Here is a 10,580-nt window from a genome sequence, read left to right as displayed (position 1 = left end):
TTGCAGAGGTGCATGCGCGGGTACAATGAAGGGTTGTTCCTGGCTCTGCCTCTGATGTTCAGGTACCCCGTAGCGTTCCTCCACTTTCATCAAGGGCCTGAATGTGTACCGTGAAATCAACTTTGACAGCCAGTCATATTGACACATTGCATGAAAGATGGAAGCACTCACGGTTTTGTACTTAACGCTCGTTCTCACCAGCATAAACCCAGAGGAAGTCTTATTGATCTGAAGGTTCATTGTTGATAGAATCCTCTAACAGGCAGAGGTTTTCTTTGAATGTCTTGTGATTAAAGAGAGAAGCAGAAGTCGGTGAAGTTGTTGGTTTTCTTCCCTCACACGTGACAAAGCATAATGAGTTGTGTGTGCTTTCGTGGATGCTTTGGCGCTAATGTGCTTCACTCATGCTGCATATTTCAGTTTCTCACTAATGAGCCATTTTCAACCACACTGCTCTCATTGGCCAGATGTCCTTGGGGTGGTGGACCGTTCTTGATACAGATGGAAAGCTGTTGAGAAAGGAAAATTCCAAGGAAATATGAGTTACTGTCACACTTCTTTGCAAGTAAAGCTATCTGAATGTCGGAATCCATATTTGTACATTTGCGCAGCATTTTCATCTACACATTTTAGACTGAAGAAATCCGAGCTTAATCTATTTTCATCCGGCTGATTTTTAAGAGCACAAATTCTTAATGATTCATGCACAAAGTAGCAGCATTTTCACTGCTCATAACAATGAAATTCATGTAGAGGTTATGTCTTGGAAAATAGAGTGGGATTTAATATTCTGTGGAACAGTTTCCGGGAGCAGGACCTAGACGGTTTATATAGTTTAATATACCCTTTTTAATCTTAAAGTGGATGAATAATGTAAATTCCTCCATAACCATTAAAACGAAATAAATGTTTAACCCACAGTTAAATCACATGGGCATTGTGAAATAGCCTAAAGTAGAGCGAGAAGTCCCTGGTTGATATGAATTGTAAGCATGTTAAGTTGAGGTCAATGAGTACAATCAACACAACCTCTCATGAAAGCAACAGAGGGAGCAGAAGTTATTTTTTTCTGGAGTGGGGGGTCAGAAGCACTGTTGGTGATCCTGAGCACAGGAATAATTCTCACAGAGTGTTTATCAGGCAGTTCTCATAAATCATGAGCTTGGTCTGATAATACTTGTATGCTACAAATGTCGATGGATTTTTGACTGCTTCACACTTTTTAACCTTCTCATGCTCCTAGGAAGTAGGTGAAGTTGTGCCATAAAATACTTTGTGCTTCTACATGATCCTTAATGTAACACGATGTCCCTATTACTGGGATATCATACATTTAATTAGAATAATAATAAATTTTAGATGCATATGTGTCACCAGATTTCTTTCTAACCTTACCAAAAAGCAAAGGGCATTTTGGGAAATATCCTTCTTGGCTTTCTTGCTGAGAGTTAGAGAAGATCGATTTAACTTAAATCGGTATGTTATATTTAAAAAAAGATAATTAAATCCTACAAATAATGTCACAACATTTAGAAGGTTGACAGCTCTAGGGTAAATGCTTTCAAATGATGGCTTAGTTATGTAGTAGAATACAATGTAAAAACACTGGGAGAAAAATTTATAAATGTCACCTTCTTTCCTGTACATGCACATCAGAGAATGCCTGGAAGGTAAATTATAAAACCCATCCTGATCCACATGACCTTGATATACTGTACAAACCCAGTGTGAACACTAAAGCGCTTCTTGACACATGACAACTTTTGATCTAATTGCTCACAGGGTGTCCAACTTAATAGCCCCCCTGTCCTCGGCAATTAATTGTGGAAATTTTCTAAATTAGCTTTTAATGCCTTGTGACACGCTCCTGAAGGAACCAGATTCAGTTTGATGTGAAATACACAGCTGCACACAACCGATTTTTTCCTTTTTCTTTTTCTTAGAAAAAGATGCAGCCAATCAAATCTGTCACTTACGACATTCTTCACCGCAGAAAATCACTTCTCCCACAAGGTAAATCCTTAATCTTAAGACGTCAAATTGAGCCTGGTAATGCACTCCGCTGTATGGAGGATGAGCCTCTACGAAGGACATGAGTGCAGTTTTAGAAACGCACAACGCATTATTGTAATTTCATCAGGTCTCAAAGCCTCAATCACAGCAGTCATAAAAAACTCCTACGCTCCCCCAAAATCCCCCGCAGGAAAATCCAGAGAAAAGAAACCCACAATAGAACAGAGGAGCATGCTTTTGATCACTCTGGCTTGTGAGTGAGTAATTGGGCTTCATAATTGAAATAGCACGTGAAATATTTTATTCAGGGGGCCAGGATAACTGAACAGTATTTCTGCTCTCCCTTTTTGTTTTTTGTTAATACAGTAACAAACCAAGAACAGATCTCACTGGCTTTATGTGCAACAGTAATGTTGAAAGGCAGTTCAAATGGCATACCAAGAAGCACTTTGAAAATATTATTCCACGTAAAATATAATGGGGCTTCTTCATTGTCGTGTTAAGTGCAACATTTGTACAGTATGTACCAAGAACACCACAGCAAATTACATTTACAAAAAAACTTGATTTAGATTTATTTAAAAACTTTCACCAGATAGACTCAACTAGTGGTTCAATCTCCTGTGGGGAAAAAACAACCAAATAATAACACACCAAACATTTTGAGAGACAGGGAAATGTCACATAATTAATATGTGACATTTCGTCTTGTCAATGAAACGTTTGGACATGATATACAACCTCACAGTTACAGACTGTTATAAATCATAGGACACTGACATTTTGGATTTGTTATCATGCGTGCTCTGCTGGAAGTGGACCTCATTTCAGCTTAAAACTGAAGGGGAGGAGAACATGTGCCACATATGTTGCAATCTAAGTATATGATTGAGCACATTTGTCCTGCGAGGAATGATCACATGGTATTCTGCTGATGTTAATTTACCACAGTGCTGCCTGCAGCGCCTTCTGAAAGAGGGCGGCTTGAGTTGTCCGTTTAACAGCACACAGAGAAAACTTGTGGTTGTGCATGGCAGGGATATGTGTCGACTAATTGGCAAGTCTAGGCACAGGTTTATTATTTACATATTTAGTTAAATTAAAAAAGTTTTTTTCGTTCTTTAGTACCATTCTGTGTTTTGGTGACTAACTATGCCTCAGAAGTGGGAGGAGAGGCACTAGACATGGTGTGTCAGTAGCTATTAAGGGGTGACTGGCAATTTTGGTGTCAAGGATCGCTGGATGTGTGTGATGTGTGTGTTTTGGACGCCCTCATGTTCAGACCCGGTCACAAACACAAAGGCGCATCTGGGATTCAGGAACACATCCGCTTACAATCTTTTTGTGGATAATTTGGCAGATTTATATCTAAAAGTAGATAAATAAATCGAAATCACTCATGCGGTAAAACATACTTTGAGCGTTTTCCTTTCAAGCTGTTTACAGTACATAATGGCTGTGTATGATGGTGCTCGTATGCAACATAAGGCATGTAGTGGGGAGTGTGGAGGCGGGTACGTTCTCTTCAGATGTCAGAGACCGTTTGATGGATGACCCACACTGTCCCTGCAGTCTGCTGCCTCTTCTGTTTGTCCCTTTACTAAATTTTTTTGGACCATCTCTTGATCTAGAGCAACATTGTAAGAACACGTGTTATCTCCTCCCATCTAATTTAAATGAGGGTGCCATCTATTGTCTTATGGCAGTCCTTTAAATCAAACACAAGGACAGTGGATTTATTTTGGCTTATAATTTGTCACCTTCTGCTCCAGACTTAGTCACCTCACCAGTGCTCACTGGTTTATAAAGGACAGAATGATTTGGTTGGCTATGACTAACGTTAGTACTTGTTTTTTTTCCATTCCCCGTTCCTGATGCATGTGGCATCTGGCCACAAAATTTCCAAGAGTGGTCATTCCTGAGCTGTGTGCCATTGTCTGGTTTTGCATAATTTACTATTGAATTGCACAATTGAAGCCATATAATAAAGGTCACTTGGAAATGATTTTCAAGTCAGTGTCATAATCAGAATCCACACAGTTTCTTTCTGCTCCTAAATTGTACTGTTGTACACCTTTAAACAGCTGTTTCTAAATGATTTTCTGCAGGATGAAAACCAGCACAAAGAAACACATTGTTCTAGTGAAATATTCCCAGTATCATTTGCAAAATAACTGTAAAAAAGGACTGTACTATATGAGAGTTGCATAATGCAGGATGTTTGAAAATTATGATATTGTTATGGTTGATTTTTCTTTCCTTGATCTTCCTTCAATAACTTTAAATAACCACCATCAGGTTCATAGGAACCGAACACTGAAATACAATAGGATGAAACTCTCTATTTAATTACTCAACTCTACCAGCTTTCATCATCTGTGCTTTATATTTTCCTATGATTAAACTTAACATCCATAGGTTACGCAAGTAATATAGTTGCTTTGATAAAAATAATCCAGGTCATAAATTGATTATGTACTAAACACAATTTCCTTCAACTACATATCACAAAGAAATGAAAAACAAAATGATCCATTGTTATTGGCTTTGTGAATATAAAAAAAATAGGTGTATGTACTGAATGTGCAACATTAGCCTTTGCTATGAAAACTGTACACTCTCAACATTTTTAGATGCAGACAAGAATGTGTTGATTTAAAAAGTTGTATTTTGTGGCTGTCCTTATACTATGACTAATAGAAGATACCATGTAGGCGAACACGTGTTTTATTCTCACCCTGAACGTAGTGTATTTTACATACAGAAATAAAAGACAATTCAAAGAGTGGAAACCTAAAATACAGTCCAGGATTTTTCACTCGGGCACTGCAGGTGTCCTGCTTTTTTCCCTCACAGTTGGCATGTAGTTGTTGCAAAAGAATATGTACAGACAGAAGTTGCTCCGTAACTGCATGTGCCTTTCATCCTCATCTGTCCTTTGTCATCAGTTTATTTATCCTTACTGTCTTTGCTGTCTTGATGCTGCCCTTCTAATCAGTCCAAAGAAAAGCACACTAGCTGGTTGACAAGAAATGTAGGGTAGTCTGTCAATCGTATGGAAAATATCTAAGGCAGCAAAAACATAATGCTTAGTGTGAACAATAATTTTCCTCAGGGAGTAATAGGTCATAATATAAATTTTGGATCAGAAGGAGAATAAGAAGGAGCAATTACTTCTGCCATTATAGTGCTGGCACTTTGGTTAATGTTGGTCTGTCTACCTGTCCATTAGTCCGTGTGTCCAACACTTTAGTGCAGTCAAGATATTACAACAACATGGTTTACTGTGGATATTTATTGTTGCACAAGCATTATATATTATTTCCAAGATGATAAAACTGGGTGTTGCTCGATCACATTCAGTTGATCGTGGGATGACAATAAGAAACCCTCATTGTCAAACCAATGAGAAAACTGAGGATATCAATGCAAATAGAAAAATATCTGACCAAAACTGATCTAACTTTAACTGATTTTCTTTTATTATCTTGGGCTACTTTGCTTGTAATAGGAAGCAGATTGAGAAAATAGATTTGCAGGTGTTTAAAATCAACTGCTACAAGGTTTGCTGTCATGACTTTGTCCATCAGAAAGCAATAGTTCAAACAGAGCAAAGCAGTTACCAGTTTACCGGTGGTAATGTGTGGAAGGTCTAATTGTTGGTGTCCCCAAGATCTATTCCTGCATCCACGCATGTATAATGTACAATACAATCTATAATGACATCATCTATAATTTAATCATAGAGTAATTTATTCATGTAATATCATTTATGTAATTCTTGCGTGAGTTTTGACTAATTGAGGATCTGTATTGCAAGGTTTTCTGTAGTCTTCAGCTAACCATGTTCTTCCGGTCAAAGAAATGCTCAAACTTCCATAATTGAGGCTGTTAACCAAGCAGACGGTGTCATAAAGCCAAGAGAGGGAACAGGCTGACATTTGACCACAGGATTGTGGTAGCAGTGGTTCCTCCTGTCGGAGCCATACTAGAAGTGAAATGTCAGTTATTGTTCTGTGGTTGTCACGGCTTATGTGAAATCCATTTTCTCTGTTTGAATACGTTCTGTCAGGGAAAAAAGGACCTAAACTCAAATCTTTTCTGCACAGTTTTTGACAGGGAGCATCTGACAGCAAATGGCTGCGTGGCCTCCTCACAGATGATACATCCATCTGTCCTCGGACTGCCTAGTGTCTTTCACTATGGTTTCTTTTTCTTTACACTAGTTTACAATTGCTTTACTCCCATTGCCTTGATCATCTGGCAGGTTGGACTGGAGACCGTCACAGTGTGATCTCAGGCATCCATGCACTTTTAACAGTGCAAGCATCGTCTATTTGCTTGTTAGATTTCTGCTCACACAGACAGAAGTAGTACATAAGTAGTGCATATTTGCTTGGCCTGATGAGTGAGAGATCTGTTTGTTTGTTTTGTTATTTTGCAATTTGGTTTCTATCCTGAAACTACATTAACAACTATCATATGTTGGGCAAAGTTAAGTTAATTAGGAGTCCGTATAAAATTTCAGCTTTATGAGGTATTTCTGCATTAGGAAGAAGGAGGAGACTTTCCTATGATGACACTTGTCTTCAACCCTGAGGGATTTCATAGAGCGCCAGCCTATATTTGACCATGGCACTCCACTCTGAATCTGCTCCAGCATCCAGTATCCTAACATCGTCAGTAAAGTGAGCACTCAGAATGCATTCAGATCCATCTGGGATGGTCAGATCAAAAGTCTGCAGGCTCTAATTAACTGGCATAGCTTTTGCAGTGAAAAAACAGGCTTTTTTCATGTTTGGACATCGAAACTCAAAACAGGGGTAATAAAATCAGATGCTATTTAAATTGAATCAGCACAGCATAAGTTATTACCGTAATAGGATGTCTTATATAAATTCAGTCAGTCAATTCAGCTGTTTTGATGTTGCTTTCACTTATTTAAGCAAAACTGTTTGATCATCGGGAAAAAGATCTCAAAGCATTTACAAATCTATCCAAGTAACAGATTAAGTTTAAATAATTAGAGAGTTATTATAGACTAGACGTCGCTTTAACTGTCGCACAGGTTTGAGTCTTGGTCAGCAGTATGTGTTGGGCTGAACTTGAAACAACTTGAAAATTAAATTTCTTACTCATTTGTTGAAACGTGTAAAAACTAGCGGAGCGCTAGTTTAGAAGCTTGCAATGTGGATGAATAATGCAGTAATGCCTTTCATTATCTGTGCTGATGTTATATATTCCAGTTTTTCTTGGTAAAATTACCACAGTGGTGTGACAGATTAATTCCAAGCACAAGAAAAAATCATTTAATGGAGTCTTTTAAAAGTAAAAATGAGTCAGAGATGAGTTACAAAGAAAAGATTGCCAAAAGCCAACATCATATGTACACTGTAGGAGAGATTGTAGCCTATTCTTATGTTGTGTGGATTGTCTTCTCCTGACCACCTTTAACCTGTCCTAGAATAGGTTCCTAATTGATTATAAAGCAACTGGGTAAAAACACTATATAGTATTTAACCTCAGGATCTCCCACAAACAACTTTCTACTTAACTGAAGTCCTCTTTCATTGCACTTGTCTTGGTGTCTAACTATCACTATTGGACATTTTGGAACGACCTAGGACCTTATTTATCCCGGGTGGGAGTTAGCTTTGCAGCTGTGTCTGTTACTGTGCTAAAGAAAACAGACAAATGACCTGGAGTGATAATTGTAGGCTGTAAGATGGCCACAGGCTAACGGTGTCATTAGCTTGCTAGATGTAGCTTAACCAACATATGCTGGCCAGTAGGGAAGCCGAAATACGCCACTGTTTGTAGACAGGCTAGAGCAGGACAAAAAACACCCAGTCAGACTGGAATCCCTAGCAACTAACGCCTGTTGGCAAAAGCATTCCCTCTTTTCTCAAGACAATTTAGCTAACTTGAGAGATCCGGTGAAGATTATATATATGTGTGTGTGTGTGTGTGTGTGTGTATGTATATATATGTGTGTGTGTGTGTGTATGTATATATATGTGTGTGTATAGTGACATTTTAAGATTATTTGAGTCTCTTCGCTTTACATCTGTGTATTTAGACGTACTGTTAGACACTGTAATGGCATTATTTAAAACTGATCTGAGTTTATTTTTTATACTCATTGAATTGTCAGAGTTGGCTATTTAATTCCCCTTTAATATGCTTATTTTTAAGACAAACTGTTACAGAGCGACACAGATGAAAATAACTATATTATCCTGGACCATTTCAATAAATATTGTTTCAATATGTGTGCATCTATTCATTCAAGGTTCTCATTGAATATATATTTAGACAAAAGTTTCTTTGAGATTATTTATGATTCAGTAATAGAGTGCTCATTGTAGACACAGCTAATGTAAACTCTGACTCTAATAAGGATAAATTCATCTGCAGTTGTGTGTCCTCTGCTACAGTAGTTTAATATACTAAATCAACTATGGGTAACATAATTTATTCACTTAATTATGTCCATTGAGTTAGACTGACTGCAGCTGTGGCTTTTTTATTGCACTCATTTGCTAAACAAGATAATGCAAGCAACCAATGCAACTCTGATTCTGCCCTCACAGTAAGTCAAAATGTTGTGTCAGGGTTGTTCATTTTCTCAAAATAATATTCCTTTCTTGACACAGTTGGAATAGCTGATATTATTTAATGAAACACAGTGCAGCCTGTCTCATTATTTACAGTAACACATGCAGTCCCGCTGTGTAGTGCGTGCCATTGTAGAATTCTCCCATCAGCTATACATCCTGCTGAATTTCTACATTAGCAGTGGCAGGAGGGTTGTAAATTAGAAATGAAAAGGCATCTTGTGACACAGACCTTCAGACCTGCACTGGGGCTCTCTGAGGCCCCACACAAACCACCATTTCAATTCTCCAAATAAATCCTTCTGCGGCCAGAGCTGCAGCCGGGAAGCCGTATTTCACAACCGCGCGCAGTGGAGAAAGAAACTTGCATGATGGCTACATCTCTCCTTCTCCTGTGACACCGGAACACTCTCCTCTGTGATCCTCATTCCCAAAAGAGCATCGTAGCAGTCTGACAAAACAGAGCTGTCACGCTCTGTCTGCATGGAGACAGAAAACAGACTGGCTGTCCTTCTTTCCTTTCTTCATTCTATCCTTACTTTGTATCTTCCATTTTTTCTTCCTTTATCCCTCCTTCCTTCATTATTTTTGTATGTCTGTCTGTTCAATCTTTGTTCACATCTTTCCTTTCTTCCTTTGTTTCTTCCCTACTGTCTTTCCTTCCCTCTTTTGTTCCATCCTTCCATTTTATGTCTGTGTTCCTTTTCTACACCCTTTGGTCTTTTTCCTTCAATCTTTTCATTATCCCCACATTTCTTCTTCCTTTATCCCTCCTTTCTTCATTATTTCAATCAATATATCGATCTATCTAACTGTCTGTCGTTCGTCTTTCCTTTAATCCTTTCCTTTCTTTCATCCTTTGTTTCTTCCTTCTGTCTTTCCTTTAGTCACATCATCCTTCCTTCCCTCTGTTCTTCCATCCTTCCTTTCTATCTATCTGTTGGTCTACCTTTCCCCTGTCCTCTTTTCCTTTCTTCCTTCAATCCTTCCTTCCTTCCTACCTTTTATTTTCTGTCCTTCCGTTCTTTCTTTCATCCCTCCTTCTTTTTTTGTCTGTCTCACTGTCAGTCTATCTAGCTATCCATCTATCAACCTTCATTCAATCCTTTCTTCCATCTTTCCCACCTTCCTGCCTTATTTCCATTCCTCCATCCACCTTGTGCATCATGGTCTGGATACAGATCTCTGCTCTGCACACATTCTGCTCAGTGTAGCTTCAGCCTCATGTGTTCCTCCTATTTAGACAGTGCAGAGACAATCAGATCTGTGTTAAACGCAGCCTCACACTGGGCCCCACACTGATTGGTGTGTCAACACAGGCCGGATTTCAACTGCCTGCTCAAATGTGACTTTGTTTGTTGTGCCATCCATTCAAATCTGACTGAGATCTCATGAATAGGTGAGGGCCAGCTCATCAGATTTGAGCAGGCAGTGTAAATCCAGCCCGTGTTGACTGACGCACCATCAGCAGAGAACAGAGTGAGAATGTGTATTTTTCCCAGAAAAGCTGTCAGTCCCTTCAAATATCATGCTCATGCTACTATGTGGCACGTCTTTATTTTGTTCTTCTGTTTTATTTATTGCCGTCTAAAACAGGAAAAACAGGGTTTCCTTTTGAAAGAAACAAAAAGATCACACGTAGGTGAGAGAAATGAAGGATTTAATCCAGCAGAGAAAATGGAGAGGCAGTCGGTTTAAGGGAGCTCTCTGGAGGATTTGGTGCTGCTGGTTGTGTGGGGAGGTGGCAGCAATGAAAGGAGGAGAGACACAACCAAATCACTGCAATTAGAAGCACAGGAGAATAGTGCCCCCCAGTGTTTGCTTGAAATACAGTGTGATTAGTTTCTGTATGCTGCTGTGAACTGAGCACATTAAAAACTCTCACTGTGGAGAAATTCTCTTTTTTTTGTAATGTACGCAGATCCAGTGAATTGGCTTTTATCATGAAAC

This window comes from Micropterus salmoides, unplaced genomic scaffold (genome assembly GCF_014851395.1).
Source record: "Micropterus salmoides isolate LMB-PRFRI ecotype aquatic unplaced genomic scaffold, ASM1485139v1 Ms_hic_scaffold_11, whole genome shotgun sequence".
Lineage (NCBI taxonomy): Eukaryota > Metazoa > Chordata > Actinopteri > Centrarchiformes > Centrarchidae > Micropterus > Micropterus salmoides.
Note: the sequence above shows the minus strand (reverse complement) of the source record.